This window comes from Peromyscus maniculatus, chromosome 14 (assembly GCF_049852395.1).
Source record: "Peromyscus maniculatus bairdii isolate BWxNUB_F1_BW_parent chromosome 14, HU_Pman_BW_mat_3.1, whole genome shotgun sequence".
Classification (NCBI taxonomy): domain Eukaryota; kingdom Metazoa; phylum Chordata; class Mammalia; order Rodentia; family Cricetidae; genus Peromyscus; species Peromyscus maniculatus.
In genome coordinates, this window is record NC_134865.1 from 19,631,970 (window position 1) to 19,659,624 (window position 27,655).

At 41.8% G+C, this 27,655-nt stretch overlaps 1 long non-coding RNA gene across 1 annotated transcript; it reads right to left on the bottom strand.

The window, feature by feature from the left end:
- Nucleotides 1-15,910: 15,910 nt before the first annotated feature.
- On the bottom strand, nucleotides 15,911-18,825 carry LOC143268423 (uncharacterized). The gene is made up of 2 exons (XR_013044304.1): nucleotides 18,514-18,825; nucleotides 15,911-17,442 (listed from the first exon to the last, which is right to left on the bottom strand). It is a non-coding gene; the product is annotated as an uncharacterized LOC143268423 (long non-coding RNA).
- Nucleotides 18,826-27,655: the final 8,830 nt, after the last annotated feature.

The following is a 27,655-nucleotide window of genomic DNA, read 5'->3' on the forward strand; positions in this document are numbered from 1 at the left end:
CCAATCAGGCTGAAAAAAGGCAGGTGAATAAGTGAGACATATTCTCATACATATGTAACAACACTATCTATATCCAAATCCACTTCCCATGGGGAATGACATGCTGCTGAGATGGGCGCTTTGGAAAGCTGCTTTGCCTTCCAACCAGTCCAGGAAGATTTCGAGGCCGATTTTGAGTGTTCTTTGAAGTGCCAAGTAGGAGAAGGCCATTGTTTAGTCTGATGGGAGTCAAGGAGAGTTTTTGAAGCCTGGGAGGTGGAAGTGTGGAGCCCTAGGTTTAGAACTGAACCTCTGAAGACCTGAGGCTAGAAAGGGAGGGATGCTGGAAAGACTGGGGAAGAGAATAAAGGCTGAGGATACATGTAAAATAAAGAAAATAAAGTGTGAGGCTGTGTAGAGGAAGCATTGGTGCATCCTGATGGGTCTGTCCTGAAACTTCATGATGGAGGTGATGGGACCCTTACACACTATGAATGCAACTTTTTATTCACTTATCTGTTTTTTCCCTTCTTTTGCTCTTTTACTCTTTGCTCTTTTTGAGGGCCCACCTCCCAGCTCTCACATAAATACACATGGAGACTTATTCTTATAAATGCCCAGCCTTAGCTTGGCTGACTTCTAGTCAGCTTGTCTCAACTTAAATTACCCCATCTACCTTTTGCCTCTGGGCTTTTTTTTTTTCCTTACTTCAGTGTATCTTACTTTTACTCTTACTCTGTGGCTGACTGTGTGGCTGGCCCTTAGAGTCCTCTTCTCCTTGTTCTCTCAATCCTTGATCTCCTCCTTCTCCAAGGTTTCTCCTCCTATTTCTTCTCTCTGCCTGCCACCCCCGCCTATCCCTTCTCCTGCCTTGATATTGTTCATTCAGCTCTTTCTTAGACCAATTAGGTGTTTTAGACAGGCACAGTAACACAGCTTCACAGAGTTAAACAAATACAAGATGAAAGAATACAACACATCTTTGCATCATTAAACAAATATTCCATAGCATAAATAAATAAGACACACCTTAAAATAATATCCCACAACAATTATCAATGTGAGCCATTTGCATAACTGATCCCTAAGGGCTGCAGAACAGAACTGCATAAATCCCTATGCATTTTGCTCAGTCTTGTACAATTACTTCTGTCAGGATGGATTCATTAGAAATTCTTATTATTGATCAACTGGTTGGCAAGGAACACAACAGCTGCTCCAGAACTATTTGTTGAATGGATCAAGAAATGAGATTTTTCTTTATGTTAGGTCAACATAACTGCAATGCTTCTTAAGTGTGTACATTATTTCATACCATATTTATGACGTTACAGCCACAAATATGTGGAATGCTCATATAGAATTACGGAAAAAAACCTGTTAATTGATGTAGAGGCTATTATTTCTATGGACTTTATTAAAGGTATAGAGTATGTGTTCCTATTTACATGGACTGTACCCTTAAAATTAAGTGGAAGTAAACGGTAAAGTGTTAGTAGATGTACAGGCTTCAGAGGCTTTACGAGATTTTCAAATGTCTGCTCAGGAGTGTCGGCTGAGCTCATGACTTTTCTAATTGTTGTGACTAAATACATGGCAGAAACAAATTAAGAGAAGAAGGACTTACGTTTGCGGATAGTCTATGAAGGGGTGTGGCTCATCATGGTGGGAGGCGTGGTGGACGAGGTATGAGTAAGAGGTTACATTGCATCGTCAGTCAGGAAGGAGGGAGGGGAAGGCTGCTGCTTAGCTTGTTTCCTCCTTTCAATAATTCAGTCCAGGACTCCCTGCCCTTGGGAGTTGCCACTCATATTTAGAGTAGATCTTCTTTCTCCAGTTAAGCTACTCTGGAAATTCTGTCAAAATCACACCCGGGGATATGTAGCCTCAGCATTTCCACAGCCAATCAGGCTGACAATGAAAATTAACCAGTGTAGCTAGGCTTTGGCATTAAGAAATAATTTACTGCTGTGTAAACTCATCATTATCTTAACTGGATGGTGGAGGCCCCTACATGCCCAACTGTAGAGACCATGTTTCTCACGGACTACAAGCTACTCAAGACCAACTGAAATTGAAGAATATTTGATGACACAGAAAGATTCAATTAATAAGGCATTAAGTGAAAAAAATTTAGGAATTATCATGTTGTTAGTATTGGGCTATTAAAATATTCATAGAAGAAGCCTAGGACAAAGACTAAAGTCAAGAACAAAGGTTACTTCTGAGAGGCAGGACTATAATTTGCTTTATTTTTGTGTGTGTTTTTCATTTTTCCCCTATAACTGAACCCATATTTTTCAAACCACTATTATTTTGTAAAATGAATGGAGAGAATGAAGGGACCTGCTGAAAGCAGACTCACTGCCCTTTCCGCTTCCATGTTGAACTCATTGTCAATCTGAATTTACCTCCGTCTGTTATGGCCCCCAGTCTTTCTTGGGCAAGTAAACACTCGGTCTCTAGTTTTGTTTTGTATTGTTTTATTGAGTCAGGTTCTCGATTTGCAGCCCAGGATCACTTCAGACTTGGGATCCTCTTAGCCTCCTGAGCTCAATGCCTGTCTCAATCCAGCTATCGTCTATTTAGTCCAGATTAACTTAAACCCACAGTGTGAACTAGATCGCCTTTTTGGTACCTGAACCTAGCTCTGGTGGCTGTGAATGAATGTTCATAGGCAGGGTTTATAGTCGCCCTATGCTACTCATGACCTGAGTAGGACAAGGGTGATTAGGTTCACAGTCTGTGAGATCCTTCCAGAAGGAGAGGCTGAAGATGGAAAGGCCAGAGAAAAGACTGCCATAAGAGTTCATTTCAAAGCTGACCATGGCTGGAGAAAGGTCAAATTAGGTTCCTCAGCATTTTAAAGAAAATGATTTGATTTGTTTGCTTGATACAGTATAAGTAGCACTATCAACACATATGGTGTTTCGGCTTGGTGAGCTTATTAAAATCGTAAATCTGCAGAGAGGACTCAACTCTTCACACAATTATGCTGGAAACTAATGCACAAGTGAAAATAGGCGTCGGTAATAACATCAGACAACACTAGAGACAATTTCTCAGCCTGTAGGTAAAAAAAAAGTTCCTGATTGCCCGAGCTTTGTGCGGGCTTCTTTTATCTGTCTGCATGCTGCTTTTCATTCAAATTATAACACCTTTCCCTGCAAGATAAATTAACAGGTTTTTTCCCCCTCCCTTCTTTCTTTCTAGCTTTAAGTTTAGATCCTTCGAAAAGCTTAACATAAAGTAGCGTCATTAGGCTTTGGTAAGAGGCCAAATTTAGGCAAAGCAGATACAAAAATACTTCATGCAAAATAAAAATCAAATATGGGCCGTGCGCGTGGGGTTGCTGATTGCTGTTTCTGAGGGCCTGCAGCTTTGTTTTAACTTCTTCCTGCATTCATGAATTCCTTTTTTTTAATTAAAAAGTGTTTTTTTTTTTTTTGGAAGGAGGGCAGTGAATCTTTTCTCTTATAGGGATTTGAACGTTTTACCTTTCTTGTTATCTTTCCCAGTTCTTTTTTAATGAGGATTTTTTTCTCCTCATTCCTGAGGATGTATGTATTTTTACTAATTAATTTTATTTTTGACAGCTTCATACATGTATATAATGTATTGTCATTTCTCGCTTTTCCCCTACCTTCTTTTATCTCCTTCCCATTCCCGCCTGCCAACCTCCCCCAGTCTCCTTCTCGGACTCATGGCTTTTGATTTTGTGCCCCATTTAGTCTAACCAGGGCCATCTACATGACCATTGGATTGGAACTATCTGCTGGAGTCGGAGTCTGGTGGGGTTACCAGGCAGTATACACCTGAAGTCAATGGCTTCCCTTCTCCCTGAGTTCATCCATACCAAATAGTTCAGCGGTGAGGAGCTGGCACCCTGACCATGACTGATGGGCTGCTTGGCTCATTCTTGTGCAGCCCCAATACTGTTGAGGTCCTGGCGGTAACAGCTGTGTCTTGCCTACAAGATGGCTTTTCACAGTCTTTTTTCCCAATGTTCTGGCTCTTCACTCTTTCCACTTCCCCTCTGCAGTGTTTCTTGGTTCTTAAGGTGGATGCTCTAAATATCCCGTTTAGGAATGAGCGCTCATCCATCACTTATGCTCAGCTCCTTCGTCGGTCATAAATTTGCCTGGACCACTATTCACTGGAAAGAGGCTCCTTAGGTTAAGGCTAAGAAGAGCCTTTGTATATATATATATATATATATATATATATATGAAGGTACATTTTTTTGAGGTAGTTAAAGGTGTCCTTCATCCTGGAGTGGCCATCGATTGATCTAAGGTTTAAGTAGTGTCTTCTTGATGAGGTGTGGGTGAGCACTGTGGTTTGGAAGTAGAAAAAGGAGAATGTGAGAAGGAATATGGGGGAACGACCACCATGTACAGCCCACCATGTCTCATTTTGAGGCCCACATAGCCCCACCCAGCTATGATTTATAAAGACTTATGCCTTTAAAATGTAGCCAGACTAGGGAGGCAGTAAGGGCAAGTGCTTTCCTCTGTAGAGTGCATCGCAGTTCTTCCCCTCGACACTGATTGGGGCATGCTTATAAGGCTGCAGAAAGTCTGTGAACAAGCGCAGATCGTTGAATGTTTCCTATGTGTAGTCACTAAAGATATGTATGTAAGAGCCACATGCTTGCAAATCCAGATGCACCAATGTGATAACAGCACAGAAAATGTTAACAGATCTATTCGTTTGATTTTCACAATAATCCGGAAATGGAAAACGGGTCCGATCATTTTCAACTTAGAGGTGATAAAATGGGCCTCAGAGAGGGTAGTTTGTTTGCAATCACACAGCTAGTTAGTGCTGAGTTGGGAATTCATGTCAAGTCACCTGGTTTTGAGAACAGCAGGCTCAATGGCTCTCACCTAGGATGGGTGGGCATTAGTCCGCTGGGTTAACGCGTTCGGGTGCTCAGTGAGGACTCTGGCAGGTCCTTTCTAGGTTTAGATGTCTACCCCCATTCTTGCATTATTTTGGTTGTGCAGGAAGGCACAATGAGGAAGGGCTGGGTGATCTCACAAATACAAACACATAAAGATGTATAGGCGAATATCATCTCAGGAGGCCTCGGTATACCTGCTCTACATAGCTACTAAGAAACAATGAGACAACAACTTCTTCTTCTTCTTCTTCTTCTTCTTCTTCTTCTTCTTCTTCTTCTTCTTCTTCTTCTTCTTCTTCTTCTTCTTCCTCCTCCTCCTCCTCCTCCTCCTCCTCCTCCTCCTCCTCCTCCTCCTCTTTCTTTCTTTTCTTTTTTTGAGGCAAGGTTTCTCTGTGTAGTTCTGGCTGTCCTGGAACTCTCTCTGTAGACCAGGCTGCCCTTGAGCTCAGAGATCCACCTGCCTCTGCCTCCCGAGTGCTGGGATTAAAGATGTGTGCCCCCCATGCCTGGCTCAGAAATTTCGTTTCTAAGTCAGGTAGTCAGCAAGGTTTGAGAGCCAGCTGCACCTCAACTATGCCTAGGAGAAGCGTGGAGCTGGAGGAGTTCCTAAGCCTGCACACTGAGTGCCATAGCTATATTTCTTCTGAGGATTCCTGCTGCTTGCTCTTTCACATTAAGCAAGTTGCTTTACTTTGTTATCTTTATGTGTATCTGTGTTTTGTCTGCATGTATGTCTGTGTTACCGTGTGCATGCCTGATGTCTGCAGAGGCCAGATATAAAGGCATCAGATCCCCTCAAACTGGAATTACAGATGGTTTTGAGTGGCCATGTGGGTGCTAGAAATTGAATCCAGGTCCTCTAGAAAAACAGCCAGTGCTCTTAACCACAGAGCCATCTCTCCAGCTTCACCTTAAGCAAGTTTTGCAATCCCCAAGATTCAGTTTTTGTCTTCTATGAAATTAGGATAATAATTCTCTCAATGGGCTGCTGTGGGATCAACTGGGAATCAGATGCTACAGCACTGTCTGGCAATCATGTTCCTGATTCCTCTATAACCTAACCTCTATAATAATGACTTGCTTTCTAAGTCTGAAGTCTGGAAAATCTTACATACTTTTCAAACCTAGCAAGTATGCCCTCATCCACACATCTATGGCATTCTGGCCACCCCTTAAGGCCTTTGCTGGCAGCAGCTTCCCCAAAAGCCTCAGTGGTTCTCTCCCTGGCTGATTTTGCCCTTTCTGAATCTTCCTGCCTTGTTCTTGCCGGCTTTGCTCGGGCAACATCCTGTCCCACCTGTCCTGTTTGAAGGCCTGTGTGCCCCTCTGTAATACCTTGCCCAGCTCCTTGCTTCTGTTAGCAACTGCTGAACAAATTTTGAGTGAACAGCATTCAAAAGACTTGATGTTCCCTTTGAGTCTAAGCACGATCAGGCCCCTAACTTAGGTCCCTTGAGTTGGAGACTTGTTCCAATCTCTTGGAGTTTTTCTCTAATCTGTAACAGTTACACTAATCGGATTTAAAACTGACTGAACACTTTTATTATAGCTTGCCAGAGGTATGCATTAAAATTTAACACTGTTTCCTCTTAGAACAGAAAGAGAGTACTTATGGCGTGATTATATCGGATTAGAATTTTTCATTAAAAAGGGTTTTAAACACTTCGGCAAGTAAAAAGGCAGAATCCTGTTTAATGAGTTTTTAAAGGGGGTGAAAGTAAGTGAAGTTTAATAGGCTGTTTTCTCTCTGCCGACATAAAATCCCTCTTTCACTGTGTTGTCCCGTGCACAGACTGTGGCCACAGAACCGGAGGGTTTGCTACTCGAATACGTCAGAGGAAGACAAAGCCTATCCTGAAATGGATGAGAGTTTATATAAAAAATTTAAGAGCAGACCCAAATGCTCCGTAGCCCCAAGTTTCTGAATTTTAGCTGTAATTTCTGAATTATTACTATTGAGATTTCGCTCCACCCTTTGAGCAGAATGAGATGCTTGATGAGTTGTGCTCATCTAAGAGGCTTAAAGCCAACATTCCGAAGGAAAGTTAAAGGTCTGGAGATTGAAAGGGTGTTATTGAGGTTTAAATTCTTCGTCGGTGTGGCTTGCAGTAGTGATGGGTGCCCAGGGCCCTCCCCATGGGACATGGCTCTTAGGGAGGCTGGCTCATGCGATGCCATTTAATACGGCCCCAATTGCCACATACAAATGCAGAAGCTACAGATACAAAGGCCAGACCTCTGACAACAGGAAATCTAGCCAAAATATTTAACCAAGTAATTTTATCACTGCCTTTGAAATGGCTAGGGTATGCATTTTAGTTGGGCCCAAGAGTGCACATATATCAAATAAAGGGCTTGGACTGAAATAAATCTACCTCAGATCTGTTTACCAAGCAAGGTTGAAAGAGTCAAGTTTCTAAGCATTTCAGAAATCGGAGTTGTTGGAATTGAAACAAGGCAGTTTAGTGGCAACAGTCTGAGCTTTCTCTGATGTGAACTTCGATAGAAGCCGTGGCTATTGGAAATGTGTGTACATTCTCATTTATGGCTAATTAGAAGTATTTTTGTGACTGAATTCTGGGAAGTGTGTCGTGGGTGTCAGCACACAGCATTGCACAGTTAATAGGAATTGGCACTAACGTCACATGCGTCATACTTGGAAGCAAACTCCAATAGAGATAGTTTCGGAATGGTGTGTGTATATTCTCATTTATGACTAATTAAAATTATTTTTTAATCTGGTGTTTAGGAAATGTGACATGTACTGTTTTACCAATTGAATCACAATTAGAAAACATGGATTAGTAACTTGAACTTGAGTGTTTATTGAAGAACTCAGGTGTCCAAAAAGCTGGGAGGAGAAGTCTTCAGAACATTGAGACACTCAGGGCAGAGGGACACTGGTCAGGCCTACCCTGCACCACAAGTGCCCAGGTGGAACTTTGGAGGTGGCTTTGGTTTTTTTTTTCCTGTTTCTTCTTGTTCATTCTGCTCCTTCTCCCTCTTCTTTCTTTATTACTAGAAGTAATAGTTCTTGCCCAAAGAGTGGAAAAGCAGTGTCTGAACGGGCTCCCAAAGGCTGAAGTATCTAAGCCCTTCAGATACTTTCCCAATTAATTATAAAGGAATCAAGCCAACCAGGGTTGCTCTGGTTGATTGATAAATAAAACACTGATTGGCCAGTAGCCAGGCAGGAAGTATAGTATAGGTGAGATAAGCTGAGAGAAGGCTGGGGAGTGGAAGGCTGAGGCAGAGAGAGGTATGATGTAAGATACCGGTAAGCCACGAGCCATGTGGCAAGGTATAGATTTATTGAAATGGGTTAATTTAGATATAAGAACTAGATAGCAAGAAGCCTGTCACGACTGTACAGTTTATAAATAATATAAGCATCTCTGTGTTTACTTGGCTGTGGGACTGGCGGGTGAGAGAGATTTGTCCTGAGTGTGGGCCAGGCAGGACCAGGAAAACTTCAGCTGCAAACCAGCCTTTCATATAGCATTTTCATTGTTCAGAAGCCATTATGAAAGCCTTACTTTTAGTTCTATTTTTTTTTTTAGCAGTGCAATAAAGTAGGGATTATATTAGCATCTACACTTTATATACGGGAGCCTGGGCACAAAGGTGAGATAATTGACTCAGCGTCACAGCCATGAGTGACAGAGGTAAGACATTCATGTGGTCATCGGGAAGAGCCTGCCCTGATGACAATACAGTGTCACCTTTTTACCTTTTCTTTTGTTTTTGTGTTTATTGTGTTGAGGTTTCCTGATTTCTTAATCTACTATAAAATTTAAAACAAGAAAATTGTGAGGAAGGAAGAGCAAGTTCACCCCAAATCCCAACTCACAGAGGTAATCACCACCAGCTCACTGAGCAGACTGCCTTCATATGCTTCATACATGTCTGATTATAATTCATGGAATCATGGAATCGTGCCATAAAATTTTTAAATTTTTTTTTAAAAAGGATGCTCTTTTTTTTGACTGCTTCTCCTTCATTCCTTTATCAATTGTGTTTTTAACGAGCTAGTAATTTATCTTTTTTTCTTATTGTGTGTGTGTATGGGGTTTGCACATGTATTTTGGCATGTTTGTGGAAGCATGTGTATGGGATGCAGTTGTGTGGCCATGTATGTGTGTCTGCAAGTCCATGGAGGCCAGAGAATGGATGCTGGGTATCATCCTTGATCACTCTGTGCTTTATTTACTGAGATCTCTCACTGGGCCAGAGGTTTGCCATGTTGTATAGTTCATCCAGCATGTCCTGAGGAGTCCATCTTAGCTCCAGAGCACCTGGATTATAGGTTACCTTCATTCTGCCATGCTTTTGTGCAGGTGGTGGGAATCAAAAGTCTGATCCTCATGTTTGGACAAACAAATGCTCTATCAATTGAGCCATTTCCTCAGCCCTAATTTATACTTTTTAAAGCTTATATAATGAAAAATAGAATAATAAGTTTATAAATAGGAATATATCTATATCTATATCGATATATGACAAGGGGTTTTCTTGGAGATGATTTTTGTATGTATTTTCTCACTAAATGGAAAATATTCATATGATCTGGATTAATTTAATCATTTAAAAATTATTGCATAATATTTCTCTATGTTGGTTGTTGTTTTATTCCTTTAAAAATATTTAGTTAGTTTTTTTGTGTGTGTGTATGTGTGTGGTTTTTTTTTTTGAGACAGGGTTTCTTTGCATATCCCTGGCTATACTGCAACTGTCTCTGTAGATCAGGCAGACCTTGAACTCACAGAGATCTGCCTGGCTCTGCCTCCTGAGTACTGGGATTAAAGGCGTGCGCCACCACTGCCTGGCCTTGTGTGTGTGTGTGTGTGTGTGTGTGTGTGTGTGTGTGTGTGTGTGTGTGTGTGTGCTGAGTATATGTCTTTGCACCTGTGGAGGCCAGGAGAAGGGGTCAGATTTCCTTGATCTGTGGTCACAGAGATTGTGTCCTGGCATGTGGGCACAAGGACTGGAACCTAGGACCGCTGCAAAAGACAAAAGGCTCTTGATGGTTGAGCCATCTTTCCATTTTAATATACTCCTCCCATAACAAAATTCTGCTGTTGTGGTTTGAATGAGAATGTCTCTCACAGTCTCAGACATTTCAATCCTTGCTCCCAGTAGTTGGTGCTGTTTGGGAGGTGTAGGAGGTCAGGCTTTCTACAGGACGTCCATCACTGGGGGTAGCCTTTGAAGCTTGTAACCTCTGCCTACTTCCAGTTGGCTTTCTCTCCTTCATGTTTGCTGCTGAGGATGTGGTTTCCTGGCTGCCTCCTTCTGCCACCATGCCTGTCTTTGGCTGTCATGCCTCCTTGCTAGGATCGAGCCTGGAACCATAAGCAAATGATGCTCCTTCTCCCTTAAGTCATCTTTGGTCATGGTCTTACGTCACAGCAAGAGAACAGTAAATAACACAGAACCCCATAACACTACCTTGTAGACAGTCTTTTATCTGGTTCGACTCTGACAGGAAAGCTGGAGACAGCACTCATAGGAACTTGTTTCATTAAGGAAACCATCCCTGATATAAAGAGTGGGGACTAGAGAAAGTCATCAGAGAAGGCAGGGCAACTAGTGCAAAGAGGTGTGATTGAGTCACTTCCTGCAGGGAAGCTAGTGCAAAGAGGTGTGATTGAGTCGCTTCCTGCAGGGGTACTAGTGAAAAGGGGTGTGATTGAGTCACTTCCTGCAGGGAAGCTAGTGCAAAGAGGTGTGATTGAGTCACTTCCTGCAGGGAAGCTAGTGCAAAGAGGTGTGATTGAGTCACTTCCTGCAGGGGTACTAGTGCAAAGGGGTGTGATTGAGTCACTTCCTGCAGGAGTACTAGTGCAAAGAGGTGTGATTGAGTCACTTCCTGCATGGGCCATTGAGCTCACCCTGCCTAAGAGACTCTAAAGACTGGGCTTTCAAATTCTTTGATGGTTATAGACAAGAAGAGGTAACAGGTATCCTCTAGTCCAAGTCCCAAGGCAGCGACGCTTTACAAAGCTACATTGGTGGGTGTTGGAAACCTGCATGGAAGGTTTGGGAAGCTGATGCCATTAGGCAGGTGTGGAAAGTCTTTCCGTGTATTAAGATGCTTGTTATAGTGTTAGTGGAGTCAAAAAGGACTGGGGAAGTAAGGCATTCAATACAAAGCCACTCCGACTATTGTCTGGCTTTCCACATCCTGGAAATCTGTTCTACAGAATAGCTCTTAAATGGCTATAACAGTGAGCAGTGTAGTGGGTAGCCATTCCAGCTGTGGTCTGGAAGTTCCAACCCCCATTGAGGTTTTGGTAACTATCACGCCCACAAGGCAGGGCCAAGGGAGGGCCTGAAGACCAAGATTGGGACGTGCAGTGCGTTCTTGCTGCTGGGAGCCGGGACGCTAGAGGTGGACAGAGGAGAGTTCTCCAGAGAACATCGCCGAACTACTGCTGCATCTTTCCCAGAACCCTCAACCTACCTATTCCTTCATTTGTAAGTTATGCCATTAAATAAATCTCCTTTTAACTATGTGGAGTGGCCTTAATAATTTCACCAATAGAGCAATGTGTCTTTGGACAGGTCGGATGACCTCCATCATTGCAACAATCACAGGGGTATGTAGTTTACAAAGGAGGAAAGTGAGACGCCGAGAGCTTATGAGGGGAGACCATTTGTACTACGGACACTCTCAGGACTCAGCCCAGTGCCCGCTGCAGCTTAGAGGACACTCAGGGTATGCATTTTTTTTAAGATTTATTTATTTATTATGTATGCAGAAGAGGGCACCAGATCTCATTACAGATGGTTGTGAGCCACCATGTGGTTGCTGGGAATTGAACTCAGGACCTCTGGAAGAGCAGTCGGTGCTCTTAACCTCTGAGCCATCTCTCCAGTCCATATGCATTGTTTTTTTAAACTTTGGAAACTTATCTACTTGTTCCCATCCACCAGTGATGGATTATATCACTACTATAAGTGGCTAAACTTGGTGTTTCTTCAAGAAATAGCACCAGCTCAATAATGTCACGGCATCAGTAGCTCTTGGTTTTACAGCCACATGAACCCTCTTTAGATGATCTTTTACTTATTTATTTTATTCTGTGTATGAGTGCTTTGCCTGCATATATGTGTGTGTACCATGTGCATGCCTGGGGACCTTAGGAGGTCAGAAAAGGGCTCTGGGGTATATCCAGCATGCCCTAGAACTGGAGTTACAGATGGTGGTGGGCCATCATACAGGTCCTGGGAACTGACCCAGGTCCTCTGCAAGAAAAGCCAGTGTTCTTAATCATTGAGCAACTCTCCAGCCTTTCATCCCATGCTTTTAAAGAAACATTCTTTTCACCAAGTCACAAACTCAATCCTTAGAAAGTTTAGCAATTAAATTGCAGATTTCCATCGATGGAGTCACATCTCTCATTCCCTTTCTCATGCTGCTTTTTGTTTATTGTACTTGTGTGTGTATATGAGCTTGCGCATGTGTGTGCAGGTACACACCTGCATGCATGCATGAGCGTGGAGGCCAGAGAACAACTTTTGGTGTCATTACTCAAGAGTTTTCCACCTTGCTTATGGGGACAGTGTTGACTCAGGCTGGCTTGGTAGTGAAGCTTCAGGGATCCTGCTTTCATCTCTCCAACACTGGTATTACAGATGTGTGCTGCTGTGCCCAGCTGTTAATAGGCTGGTGTGGATAAAATTCAGGTCCTCATGCTTACATGGTGAGTCATCTCCCATCTCCAAATTAGTCTTACTTTCATGAGGGAGTATTATGGACCATCGCACAAGCCGAATTCTCTATGTGCATTATATTTTTTTCCTGCCATACTTTTTCTTGAGGATTGTTATTTTTGTGATTTTACTGTTGCCCTTTCTGCTACATGGGATGTACATATCAGGTAAAAGACACAACACATCTGAGACTGAGCACCACTGTCTGTAACTGAACAGGCAAAGAAGTTACACTGAACGTCAGTATCTGGTAGTGCGTTTTGAGAAAAAAAAAGTGACTAACATGGGTCTACATTGATTAACACTATGAAGTCACATCTAATATTTAATACCACATGATTCAGTACAGCCTTATGATACAAAATGTGTTATCCATGTTCCTATAAGTAACCCCTCACCCACATTCCAGTAACTCTGCTAAATGTATTGTCCACTAAGTTGATCTTGGATGGGATTTTTCCTTTGGTCCATCATCACCTTCTATCTGTGGTGAATAGAAATAGACTTGCCAGGGAGGCACATAGTAAGTCCAGGAGCCATAAAAGCTGAAATGATCCCGTGCAAACATTATCTCCACTGTTATATAATCTGCACCATATAGCAGCCACCTGTCTGTTAGACCTCAGAATCCCCACCCCCCATTTAGGAGAAGACAGTGGAATCCAGGCATGAATTTTACTTGAGGCTGGTTTAGATCTGAAGATACAATCAAGGAACAGGAAGTGATCATTTAAGTAAAAGATGTTGTCTTGGCAGGAGTAGAGCAAAAATGTCATTTCTCAGTTTTCTGATAGAGTGTTTGCCTTAACATTGGGGCTAGTACATGGACTCTGGGGATTTAAACAGTCGGATCTAATTCTTTTGCTTGTGAACTGAGATTTCCTTAGTTCTTCATCTGTGAAATGGGCCCAGTAGTATTAGCAGTAACAAATAATGATATTAATAAACATTTGCATCTCAGGACAGATATGGGATTAAGTGAACAATCTTAGTACTGTGACTGATGCTTACTAAATGGCCAGTCCACAAAACATGTTCAATAAATGTCGTCTTTTTATCACCATTGTTATAGTAATAGCCCCTATCCTCGTGGGCCACTGGGAGCCTGAAGAGAGGGAGGGGCTGAAACTCAAAGAAGACCTCTCATTCCTCCAGCTCTGACTATGTCTACTGGGGTATAATGTGATCTATAAACTCCTCTGTCTGTTGACATGCCAGCAAACGATACGTCTCCCCGATCTACTTAGGTTTTCAAGCTTAACATAAGAGCCCAGGTGCTAGAGGCTCAGAGCAGAAAGGGGGCTGGGGGTGGGGGTCTGTCCTGGCCTTGACAAAAGACTGCATAAGCTAATAAATAAAGCATTCAGTCAGAGAGCTTGAGAGCTGGGGTGCCACATCGCGTGCAAATCCAGATCAGTGGCTAAGCTTCTTCCAGCCTGAAGTTAATCGTAACTGACATGTTAGAGTAAAACTACTTTATGAAATCAATATTAAATTTACAACCTTTGACATTCTGGGACATCAAAGATAAAGGGGGAACTAAGCCATGGAATAAACAGTCTTCGAGCTCTTCCAGCTGTTGGAGGAGAAGGGTGATGTGGGAAGCCAGGAGCCCAAACTGTACAGTGTTAGTTTTGTTTTTGTATGAATGTTCTGACATCAATAAAAACATTTCTAAGAGAATCACACAGATGCTTACACACAGACAAGGAAAGGGAGCAACAAAGAGAACTCCATTAGTCTAAAAGATTCCTTAGAATTCATTCCAGATTGGAGCACCTGGATTCATTCCCTGCTAGTAAGGCTGGACTTCCCTAGATGGAGGGGTGTTGCAGTCACAGGCAAGCATCACTTTGTGAGGCTAGCACATCTTTGCTGAGGTCCCTCACCTATCCAACCAGGGGCCACGCTATGAGTCTGTACCTCTTTGTATTCACAGAGGGGCAAATTCAGTGGAAGCGTCATAGGAAGCAGGGTGGAACTTCCAGGGTCCCCTCCTAATGAGAATGTGCTTTTGGGAGTGCCCTCTGGTAGGTACTGTCTAGGGTAAGGGTCTCACTTCTGAAGAGCAGATTTTTAATTATGGGCTGGAGAAGCAGGGTTGTCTTGATCCTACCAGGTAGAGTCAGTCTGGGGCATTTAGCTGCCTTGCACCTTCCAGCATGTCAGGACACAAATGACTTCCAGTTCTCGTAATCAAGGAACATTTTGTCCAAGGGATTGTCAAAGAACTGTGTTGCCTCTGTGGAGGATTTGGTTCCTTCCGATCATTAGATAAATATAATTTTGTGAATGTGAATTTAGAAAAATAAGATATTTTTTGATGTGTGTGTGTGTGTGTCTGTCTGTCTGTCTGTCACACTTGTACAGAGGGATGGCAACAATTCCATTTCCATTTCCATACTCTAGTCTTCCCACCTCAGCTCTTTTCTCCATTGCCAGTTCCCTGCCTCTTCTGATTCCTGTCTCCCCATCCATCTTCCCCCAAAGGCTGGGTGAGTCTCTCTGCTTTGCAGTCATGGTGATATTTTTGGCTGGGTTTGCGGCGTGGTACAAGCAGAAAGACACACTGAGCAGCCTGTCACTACCATTTGGTACCATTGTCATCTGCTTGCCGAAGGCAAAGCCAAACGGAAACCCCATCTTCCATTTTGTACCCAAACCCAAGTCAAAGACCATCATGGATGGGTAAGTCCTGTTGAAGTGTTTGATGTCCTGGGGGCCTGAGGCAAAATCATCGTGAGAAGCAAATGCCTACTTGAGCATAGTATAAGCAGAAAGTGCAAACTTGCCCCAAGAACATAAAATACTTGTTTTGATGATGATGGGAATTCTGCAAGCTCCTTGGGGGACAGCGTTTAGAACACAGAACATTTTTTCTTGTTGGTGGTGAGCGAATGAATCTCTCCCTGGATAAACTGGGAGGAAAGTAATGCCTGTTCGGACTTTAATCTGTATACGGGCAGTGCAGCTGGTCCACACTTAGGGTTCCTTTTTACATCCTTGTATTGACAATAAAAGTATTTATTTTTCATGTATCAGTGTTTTGCGCGCGCGCATGCGCGCGCGCACACACACACGCGCACACACACACACACACACACACAGAGGCATATATGTATTCACCATGAGAAACCAGAGGAGGATATCAGTTCCCCTGGAATTATAGTAATGGGTGATTAAAAGCTGTCATTGGTACTCAGTAACAAACCTGAGTCCTCAACAAGAGCAGCCAGTGCTCTTAATTGCTGAGCCATCTCTCCAGCCCTGCATTGAAAATTTAAATTGCTGATGGATTACCACAAATGCTGCCCTTTAAAACACAATATTTTAATCTTAGAGTTCTGGAGGTCATAATTCTAGTGAGAACTCCCTTGGCTAACAATGTCATCAGGGCCCTGCTCCTTCTTAGAGGCTCCGTGGGAGAATTTGCTCCTTTGCCTTTCCAGGCTCCCAGTTACCACTTGGGTTCCTTGGTTCAGGGCTCCTTTCGTCATCTTCAAAGCCTGAAGTGGTAGTTTGGGTTCTCCCACTGCAGCGTTTCAGTTCTCTTCCAGCTGTTGCCTATCTTCATCATCACAGCCTGGAAAGGATTTCCACTTCCAACGCCCCTGTGTTTAGATAAGGCCTTAGACAATTTCTTACCTATAGATCTATTTGCTATCAAGTTAAATAATAGGTCACATGTTCCAGGGACTTGGGTGTAGATATTGTGTGGCTTTTATTCTGTCTACCATAGTTGATAAGGTAGACATGCTCAAGCTCATTACAGAGAAACAGAAACCAACAGAGTCTCAGGGAAGTTCAGCACTTTGTTCTCAGTCATGCACCGTGTGGTCTAGATCTTCATTGTGCTAGGCTGCTGGATGGGGTGGGAACAATAATAGAAACTGGAAAGGTAATTCCTCACCCAAGAGGTAAGACAGAGAATTAGGGAAGTAAATTCCATAAAGTGTGCACACTTCCACAGACAAAAGCTTTGCACTTAAAAATATTAATTTTACCTTCTGCAGTTGAAGTTAGTTCAGGGACATGGAATCAAGTCCATGATTTGGATGAAATGGTGTCTTCTATCCCCAGACACCAGAAGCCCTATTCATGGCGTGCTCTGTGTTGGGCTGTACCTATTTGGGAAGAGACTGCTAAACCAGGTGTGACTAAGCTGAAGGAAGCCAACATTATCTCCTTACCAAGAGCCTGATGTTAAAAATCTGGTATATAATCCAAAGCCATGCACAGAAATTCCATACATTGAAGGGGTTCAGACTGATAAGAAGCCGATCCAGGCAATGATTCTTGACATTAGCTGCCATTAACTAAATTTGTTGTGGTTTGTTTTTTTTTTTTGTCTTGGTGATGACAGGCTTTCTATCACATTGTCACCTGACAGGGGGAGGTCTTTTGTCATGGGAACCTTCCAGGTACCAAGTTACTGCTTGTTCCGCTGACTTGAGAATAACATATGCAAACAATAAAAACACGGGAAAAGATTGTCATAAATATAAAAGAAGAAAAAAAAAGTACAGGTGTTTGCTTGTCACATGATCCTGTTAGAGAATATGTGTGATTGCATGAAGAAAAGTGGTTTTGGAATTGGGTTTGATACAGGCGCCTGCCAGACACTAGGCAGGGACTGTCCTAACAGCCAATGTTCAGCCGCCTTTCCATTTTCATAAGGACAAAAAGTAAAACCAACATCCCTGAATTTCATTCTCTGGTGCTAATAGGAGAGAACAGCAATGACATACCAAAAAAAAAATAATAATAAGAAGGCTGTGATTTCCAAGTGAACCAGATGGTCTCCATCTCCTCTCACTGAATGTTATCTGAAGAGTTCCTTTCTGCAGATTACAAAGAGCATGTAATCACGTTAGACATCTCCAGAGAGCTTCATAATGAACCCGACTTACATTGTGTTGACACTAATAGTGACTATAACCATGATCTTCAAATCCCCATGTAGGAGGCAGGTTTATTGAAATTATAACATGGGCCAGTAATTCATTTAGAAATGTACTTTTAAAAATGAGCTCTGTGCCGACCCAAAGCCCACTTACACCATGTTCCTCATACAAATGTGAGAGGTTATATTAATAATGAAAAGAGTGCAGTGTAACTCATGAAAAATAACATTTTGCTGACAAGTTTTGCCCAGTTTAGTTTCATATCAAATTAAGAAATGAAATAAACCAAACATTTATATGACTGACTCACACTGTGAAAACAATGTGCTCACAGCTTCCTAGCACAGGACGATTAAGTTCTGCTCAAGCAATTTCCTCTCAGCATTTCCTTTCCTCATTTAAGGGTTCCTTCTTCACCAAAAAGCATCAAATTAGGAAGCTTAAATGACTGAAGTATTAACACTCCCAGGGGGAAAAATGATTGCCTTTCAGAATGGGGGAAAAACAGCACTCCCACCCACCTAAGCCGGGTAAACAGTGACAAAGGAACCGGAGCAGAGGGGAATGGGGCTGTTTTTATAATCTTTCTAATTGCTTGATTTCTTTGAAAGTTTGAATTTGTTTCAAATTAATTCTTTAAAATTATTTCCAGCAGTGTGCATTAAAAAAAAAAAGTTCAGAGGGACAAAAAAAAATGGTCAGACCATTTTATCTCTGAAGGTTGAATTTAGAAGGGTTGGGATTAAAGTAACTCTAAAGTAACATTAAAGTAACTTTGCTATTTTGAGTATGATAAATTGTAACTCACATATGGTTCAATTAGCATTCCTGTGAATAAATGTAACATTTCACTGTAAGATTGCTTAATTTTGGGCTGCCTAGTTGATTTTTCACATGTATCTCTGTTTGAATAAAAGTGACAATTTGAAATTTTACTTGTCCTTTCAAATTTTATACTTACCCAGTCATACCCAGCTATTTGTGAGGTACAACTGATTACTAACATACCAGGGTGGTAAACGCGTGATGATACCTTCTCTTGAGACAGACAGGGAAACCTATTCCACAGACTGGTTAGTCTCAGTGTTCGTCCTAATCCACTGCTCCAGGCAGCCATCGTGAATCAGTGGCTGTACACATTTGAGTTGGAACCATCGTTGCGTTACCAAATAGAACCCGCCTTAGCTATTGTCACCGAAACCGGAAGCAGTAGAGGGAATGAAGCCTTTCTAAGGCTGCTAGAAGGGCTTGGAGAGCAGGCTTCAGAGGGATGTTCCTTCTGGCTCTCAGAACATTCCAGAACAGATGCTGAGAAACTTCGAGCAGCTGCAAGTAGGAATGGAAGAAGTCAGGGGCTGCAAGGGAAATTTTCCTGGTTCCAGAATACATAGCTGTAGCTGAAATCTAGAGGTCTGAACGCCAGGAACAGAAGCTGCCCTACCCTGCTAGCTGCTGGCTGGCTGAAGCTTCAGATTGACTGCTGCCCACGCGTCTGTGGCTAGTCACCTAGAAAGCTGGAGTCTGGACCTTAGACACAACCCAAAAAGCTTTAAGCTGCAATGCCACTGCTTAAATTGAATCAAGGAAACCCAATTTGCCTCCAGAATTCTGCCTTTAAGCAATCTTGAGAGGTGATTTTTCAATCCAGGAATCCAAATGAAGCTAGAATGTGTACTAAAAGCTTATCTATTCCTAAACTTGGGTCTCTTGGACCTTAATGGAGCCTCACTGAGGAACGTGTATGCAAACTATGAGACAGACTGAAGGGCGTTACTCTTAGAGTTATCCCAAGACTGTGAGGTCTCTGAGACCCAACCTCTGCTTGATTTTGATCCTGAGCAGTTTGATATTGCTGGGTCACTTAGATCTTTGCCTGATGACCGCGCCTTGCCCTCTCACGAGACAGGAAAGCATGCTCTATTTAAACCCCTTTCTTACCCGAATTCATAGGGACCACTGTACGTTTCCTGTGGCAGTTTATTATTCTGGCACTCATCCATTTAATGCCATGTTCATGCAAAGCTGAAATAAAAATGCAAAGACATATGATTAATTTTCCAAATATTAAAAAGTAGCTGCACCCATAGTCTCCTGAGGAAAAAGCTGATTCAGTTAAGCAGAAGAATAGAAGGTTGCATTGGAAACAGTTTGACTTTACACTTAGTCCGCTGTGGGTCTAGAATATACCTTTCCTTCAGGACCCAAGCCTGCGCTAATATCTTTCATTTTCATGGTGCCCCACAGTGACGGGATTGGAGAGAATAAATGACATGTTTCAATTATGGAGCTGAGTGGGAGCTCAAACTCAGACTTCTGAAAGTTGTTTTCTATTACACTGAAGAGGAATATTAGTAGTAGTGATTTACATCTTAGTCTTTAATAGATCTAGCAAATAAAGGATGCCGGAAATGGTCATCATAATAAATTCGGCATGATAAATCTTAAGAATTTAATTCGGTTTTCAATTTTAAAGCTGACAGAGGGATAGTTGTATGGGTTTTGAACTTTGATATGTGAGTTTTACTACATTTTACAACGATGTATATTTTAGACACTATAGTTTAATAGTTATTCTAGATCAGCTACTCATTCCTGTGGGTAGATTTCTTTTCTAGAAATAATGTGTATCTAAAGATCACAGCCCTTCTTATTGCAGTATGACCACTCCTGCGAAAGCGTCCATTCATAGCTGTTCCTACAACAGTAATGCTCTCCAGTCCCGTCTTCTCCCTTCGTTGACACCGTGTAAGGCTGTGTCTGTGGCTTCCTGTTCCCTGCTGTGTCTCACGGGACTCAGCTGTATTCTAGTATGTTCTATCCTCCTCCATGCATTTATTTATTTATTTATTTATTTATTTATTTATTTATTTATATTTATTTATTTATTTATTGCCTTGGAGGACAAGCAGACTGAGAATGGCTTGTCCTTCCTATCTATTTCTATTTCAAAATGGCTTCTTCCTGGAAGGGCAGAGAAGTGGAGGAAGGTCACCTGATTTTTTTTTTTTTTTTTTCTGACTCTGAAGTACTTGATATGAAGGAGGACAACATTTTCTTTCCCTTGGGAAAGAAATACAGTTTTTAGGCACAAGAAAACATATGGAACACACGGAACACAATCTGAAGTTTTCTCAAGACAAGATTAGGCCTGGATAGAAAGGACAAGTCACAGAAATTAGAAAAACCAAGCTATCCAAAGTATGTTACAAGAAGAAAAAACAATGCATATTTAATCCCTTAAGATCTTCAATTGTCTTGACCCTGTCGCCATCTCATTGCCCCTCTCTATAGGAGAATTCTAATAATAATACTAAAATATTCAAATACATACTTAGAAGATTTTGCTTTCTTTCATTTATTGCCATTATTGTTGTTATTATTTTCAGTTTCATAAAGGAGAAGCCAGCTTGCTGAAATGCCCCTTCCTCGCCTTTGTTAAATGGAAGAAGTAGGGTGGCTGTGTTCTAGGTCAGAAGTCATTTGCATCCAATGTCAATGTCCTGTAGGTATCTAATTTAGTTGGTTGAAATGAGATTCTGGGAGACAATAAGGGACCAAGGAGTGCTCTCAGCTGGTAGTTTCCGATGGGTTATAGGATCACACAGTGCCCTAGTTTTTGGTCTGTGTTAATAATCTGTTGTGATGTGCAGCAGGTTCTGATATACAGAGTAATTCGAGTGCTCTTCTGTTGGGCATATGGTGCTTTAAGAACACTCTAAGCTTTGATTTGAGTGCTTCAGTTGATAAAGGATGGCATCTTGTGAAGGCAGGGAACAACCTTTAGATGATGTATAGGCCTGAGAAGGGGAAGGGACTCATATGCTCACAGAGCAACATAGAAAAGAATATCATCACTGAATTAGAGAACTTGCTTGCCATCCCTTTATTTTCCCCACAAGTGTCACTCTTTCTTATGATAAAGTTAGTGCATAGGAACCCCCAAAATTTGAATGTACACATATATGGATGTATTAAAAATGTATATTATGTATATACATATAAGAACACATACATACATATACATTACACAATAAACTCACAGAAGGCAGCCAAAGAAAAAGATCTATCTGCAGCTGTTGCTACTGAAAATGGGGAGAGATAATGGATGGGGGGAAAAAGGAAATAATTCTAGAATAAAGTTAAGTAACAGAGATGAATCTTCTAGAAAACAACTTGGTATTAGGTTAGTTTTTGTCAACTTGGCACAAACTAGAGTCACTTCAATTAAGGAATTGTTTGCATCAGATTGGCCAATGGGCATGTTTGTGGGGGTGGATATTGCTGATAAATGATTGGTATGGAAGGGCCCAGACCACTATGAGTGACATCTTCCCTGGGTAGGTGATCTTGGATTGTATAAGGAAGAAAACTGAGCAAGCCCTGAGGAGCAAGCCAGTAAGAACCATTCCTCCATTGCTGTGGATATCACTCTGTATAAATAAAATGCTGATTGGCCAGTAGCCAGGCAGGAAGTACAGGCAGGATAAGCAGAGAAGAGAATTCTGGGAAGTGGAAGGCTGAGGCAGAGAGACACTGCCAGCCGCCGCCATGACAAGCAGCATGTGAAGTAAGCCATGAGCCACATGGCAAGGTATAGATTTATAGAAATGGGCTAAATATAAGAGTAAGAGCTAGACAATGATAGGCCTGAGCTAATGGCCAAGCAGTTTAAATAATATAAGCGTCTGTATGTTTATTTTAAAAGTGGGCTGAAGGACTGCCGGGGATTGGCAGGACCTGGAGAGAAAACTCCAGCTACACTCCATGGTTTCTGCTTCAGTTCCTGCCTCCAGGTTCCTGTTTTGAGTTCCTGCTCTGAATTCCCTCTATGATGGAGTATGACTTGGGAGTTTTAAGATGAAATACACTCATCTCTCCCAAGGTTTTGTCACAGCAACAACAACAACAACAACAACAAAAAAAAAAAAAAACAAATTAGGAAAGTATTCATTCTTTTTCCACGTAATGACAAGGAAAACAATATGTTTTTCTCATAGTGGAACATTTCTCATAATATTGGCAAGACGAGATATTTATATCTAAAGCGAATAGAATGAATTTTTGCTCATAGAGTATCACAGCTCTAGAATTCTCTGTGCTATAGGGACCTGGAGCAAACACACCTAGTCTCAAATTAGTAGTTTAGGTTGAGTTTCAGTTATACCACCATTAAGAATACAACTTATCACAAATTTAAAAGTATTTCTATGCATTGGTTCAATGTTCTGCAAAGTGGGAATAACAATAGTCATGGTTAGTGGGGTGAAAGAGATAAACATGTCAACCTGTGATCCTCATATAGTTTTGGCTAGCTATGAATGCCACCAGCAAAAAATCATAAACTTCCTTAAAATACTAGATTATTTTGTAATAGTTTTGGTAATTCAACTGCTCAGTTCTTGAATGTGAAGTTTGTAGAAGAAAATGCCATGTTGCATTGTCAAAACGTTGAACACACCTGAAATAATTTAGAGTAGTGCTCATTACATCCTTATCATTCACTGAATGCCATCTTTCAACCAGGAAGAAAAGAACCAGCTCATAAATGTGTGCAAGGAATTATGTTACATCTAAAATCTAAATAAATAGCCTGGTACGGTGCTTCCTACCTGTAAGTCCAGCACTCTTGAGATTGAGGCATAAGATTGTGACTTCAAGGATAGCCTGGGCTGCGTGGAGGAAACACTGTCTCATAAACAAAGCAAAGTAAAACCTGGTATAAATAAAAAGATTAAAAGATTTTTTTCCCCCAGAAAAATGCAAGTCCATTCTCTTGGCATGGACTTATCAGAAACAACTTGTTTTCCATATTCAAAGCCACCTCCTGCCTGTTCTTTCTGCCAGGAGGCAGTGTCTCTTTAAGAAGTGTGCTCTGAGATATCTCCTTTCCAGGTATCTTTAACATTGTCTGCACCAGATAACCTTAAATAATTAGAAAACTTACCTTGTATCGTCCTTCCCTTCACACATTAGTGGAGGGATGTTGGCAGCATATGAGAAGAGTGTGGCAGGTCCAGGTCTTTTAAAAGCCTAATAACAATAGCTAACAACAATGGAGGACTTTGTTCTGAACCAGCACTGAATGAAGCATTCTCTGTGGATTAACTTATTTCTTCCCAGTGAACCATGAATCAGATACCATCACTATAAATATTGTTATCTCCATTTTACAAGCGAGGAAAGTACGCTCCAGAAATTTCTTGCACAGTTAGTTAGGGATGGGGCTGGAAAAGGACAGGCCGCTGTAGATAACTCTGGATCTCTCTTCACAAGTATTTGGTTCAGTAGGAGCACACAGATTAGAAAAAGTAAGCATAGACATTGACTTTAGGGAGAAAAGGATGACGGTGGAACTACCAGGCCAGGTGTGATGTCAGACAGCTGTAATCCCAGCACCTTACAGGCAGAGGCAGGAGGATCATTTCAAGTTCAGCTATGTATCACATATAGCAAGTTCAAGGCCAGTTGGAGCTGATCCCTCCCATCGGCATGGTACTGGGTATGACCTAACTACTAGCGATTAGTTCTGGGAGAAAAAGATTAGTTTGAAAACTATACAATTTTTTTTTTTGCAAAGAAAGCAGTTTAAAATGCAAAGACTGATTGGTTTCCAGAAAAATGGTGTGTTTTAAATGAGAATTATTTAAATATGTTCACATCCAGCCTGCTGTCCATATTTGAGGTGGTGAAAGTGATCTTTCTCCTAAGTCCATCACAGACATCACTGTTCCAGGGAGGATTAGATGGATTTTGACTTGAATCCTATTATTGCTTTTGAGTTTGTTTGGCATTAAGTATGTAATAGGATAATGAGTCAGTGTTACAATAAACCTGAATCAAATGATAAGTGGATGAAGCGGGGCTCACTGCCCTGGTCCAGCTCTTGGGTGTATTATGCATCTTGCACATTTTCTCACCTTTTGTTCTCTGCTTTCCATGAGAAACTACTGCTTTGGAATTCACTGCAAAGGCTTAACATAGTCACAGAATGAAAACACATCTGGATCTGGGTCCTGGTTCCGATCTTGCTTCTGACAGGCCATGGGTGAGACAACCCCTCCTCCTTCAGGACCAGGTCTTATGGAGTCACAGAGCCAGCACTTCCTTTCTGAGAACAGAGTATTACACATCTGCAAGTTTTGTGTTCTCTTGACTCTATTAAGTTTTCCAAGTGCTAGGGACCTTAATACTACTCACACTTTTTTGACCAGGAGGTTTCAGTTATCCCTTTTCTTAACAGTTAGTCTGGTCAAGAACCTGTGGTTGGGGAGCTGTATACTTCATGGGTGAACCTGCTATGATTATTTTGCTAAGAGTATATACTAATCAAATCTCTCTACCCACAGATGAGTGCAAATCTCAGTCCTCACCAGAGAAGTTTCTTTGTGAAATAGACATTGGTTAATGTAGAAGCCCACACCTGATCGAAGTGCACATAACAAGTGCCGTTGGACTACTCAGTCACAAATGAGCCACCTAGATCACACACACACACACACACACACACACACATGCTTATACCCATGTGCATGCACACACCCCAAGGCTCAGGGACCACCATGGAAGAAAAAGCTAAAAGATTGCAAAGAGCAGAGGTCAGGAGTGCCAGAGCAAAACCTTGTCTTCTGGACATGATAAGATCACTTGACTCAGGAACTCACAGCTCCCATGGCTGACCGTGTAAGGCATCAACAAGGCCAAGACAGTCAATATTTCACCGAATTCTGGCACAAGTTCCCACCCATGAGGAGTTATGAGTAGTTTGATGGCTTCTGGGGGAAATACTGGTGTTTTAAGGGTAGGTCGATCATGTTCCAGTGGGTTGCCCCCACATCCATGAGCTATATTATATATAGAAATGAATAAATTAGCTGGCTTGATGCGTGCTTATGCTTGGTGTGATGCAGAACAAGAACAGCAGATCACCAGGACAGAGGACCGCGGCAGTTCATGGAAGTGTGATGGGGGAAGCATGGTGTGGTTTTGTCAGGTTCTTGGTTCTTGGCTTTTCCTGAGGTTTGAAGGAAATTGCACACATTTTTGCTCTAGGAGCAGTCAGTGCAAGAACAGCATTACCCATCTCTAAAAATATTTCCCAGTGGGTAAACTGTTAAGAAAACGTGTTTGTGTTCACACTTTGAGTGGAAATATTTACTATTCAGACTCTACTTGAATGTTGCTTTTTGATCAAGTGACTAAGTTCTCAATTTGAGTTTTGCAAAAGAATGACCCCAGTCAGGGCACCGGGTTACCCGCCCCTTAGCAAAAACAAATGAGCAAGGAAGGATTCCACAGAACCTGCTCAGGCAGACTGAATCAGCGCCTCAGGACGGTGCTGGTGATAGGAGAAGGCTTTCCACACACTTAAGGCCTTCAGCATTAAGGAATAAGGCCTTTTTACAGTGGGAATATTAGAGGCATTGAAGGCCCTTTAAAGGAAAACTAATTTCTTCTGGTCAAGAGAATGAAATCCCTGGATCAGATGAGACCTAATGTTGCTGCTGGGCTGGCAGGGAGAAGGTAGGTGGGCTCAACTTAAGCCAGTCAGGCTTTCTCTTTCCTTCTCCATCTTCCTCCTTCAGGCAGCTGCTGAGATTCTTTTTTTTTTTTAAATTAAATAAAATTGTCCTCAAGCCTTCCATTGGAGTATATTCCTAAATTCTTTTATGAATGAGACTTACAACCCCAAGAAGGCCTCCAATTTCCCTGGTATTGTTTGGTGACCATGAAGGGACTCCTGCGAGTCCCGCAGTTACAGGATCATTCAACAGACTCTTCTGCTTTCACTCTGTTCTTGCTGCTCTTATCACCATTGAGATCTGCAACTGCTCAATGGTTAGCGCTTCAGGATGAGCCAATATAATAAAAACATCACTGCCCTCTGTGCTGCTGTTCATGAGATGAATTCAACATCAAGGCCGTCTGAGCAGCAAATGGAGTTTGTGGGTGCCAGGGGCTGCCTGTGGTGTGGATCCAAACCCCTGAGCTGCTGTTGAAGTGGGGTTCTTTGTAAACCTGGAAGCAAATGGCTCAAGCTAGTTACCATTTACTTTTTCCAATTTTTAAATTATATTTTGTTCTTTGAGAATTCCGTACAAGTATACAATGAAATATTACCATATCCACCTCATTGCTCCCTGCTAACTTCTTCCATGTCTTCTTGAACATTCCCCTTCAACTTCACGTCTTCTGTTGTTTTGAGGAAGAATTTGAGTTCACAAAAAGTTGTTCAGGGAAAAGGAGGAAGTGTTTTGAAGAATCTGTAGACATAGTTTAGATCCCTATGATTTCAGGTTCCATTTAAACTTTATATGCGCTTTGGGTTTTTTTTTTGTTTGTTTTGTTTTTAAATGTGTTCGCTTTGTTTTGAAAAAAAGTTCTTGATATGTAGCTTAGGTTGGCCTTGAACTCTCGACCCTTCTGATTCAACTTTTCCAGGGCTGGGATGCTGGGATTACAGGGCCTTCCCTTCTCCCCCCCCCCCTCATCCCCCTCCCGGCCCCTAATACAGCATACATGTTCTTTACAGTTTGTTTTTTGATTGTACTAGAATTTGTGCTAGATGCAGAGAAATGAGAACTAGGTAGGCTGCTTCTTTATTGGTTTACTGTTTATTTGAAAACAAAAATATGAATGGATGTATAATGGATTTCAAGCATAACAACCAAGATCCTTAATGGGGTTTTTAAGTGGCAAAAGCCTATGTACTTCCCCTGCGCACCCTTCACTTTTCAATCTTTTCCTCCTCACCCCGTTCTGAGATTACATTGCCACAGTGGAAGAAGAATGGACGGGAGAGTCCTCTTGCTTTAATGCTCTTTGCATAAATAAAATAACAGACTATAGGCTGCTTCCTGGCATGCAGTGGCTTTCGTGAAGCAACTCCAGGGAATGCTGAAATACAGTTTGTGACTTCAGCTACTCACCAGAGCTACCAGAAACAAGTTTCCCAACTTTCCTTTCATTCTCTTTCTCTTTCCTCTTTCTCTTCATTCTTCACTTTGATAATGTCAAATGGAGTTTTTAAGAGAGAAAGGAGTAAATGGTCTAGACAAGGGGAGAGCTGATTGGCAGAAACAGTTCATGAGCCCCTCTAGGACTCTGAATGAAATCAGTGGCTCCCATAGAAAGAGCAATTTAAGTAGGGTGT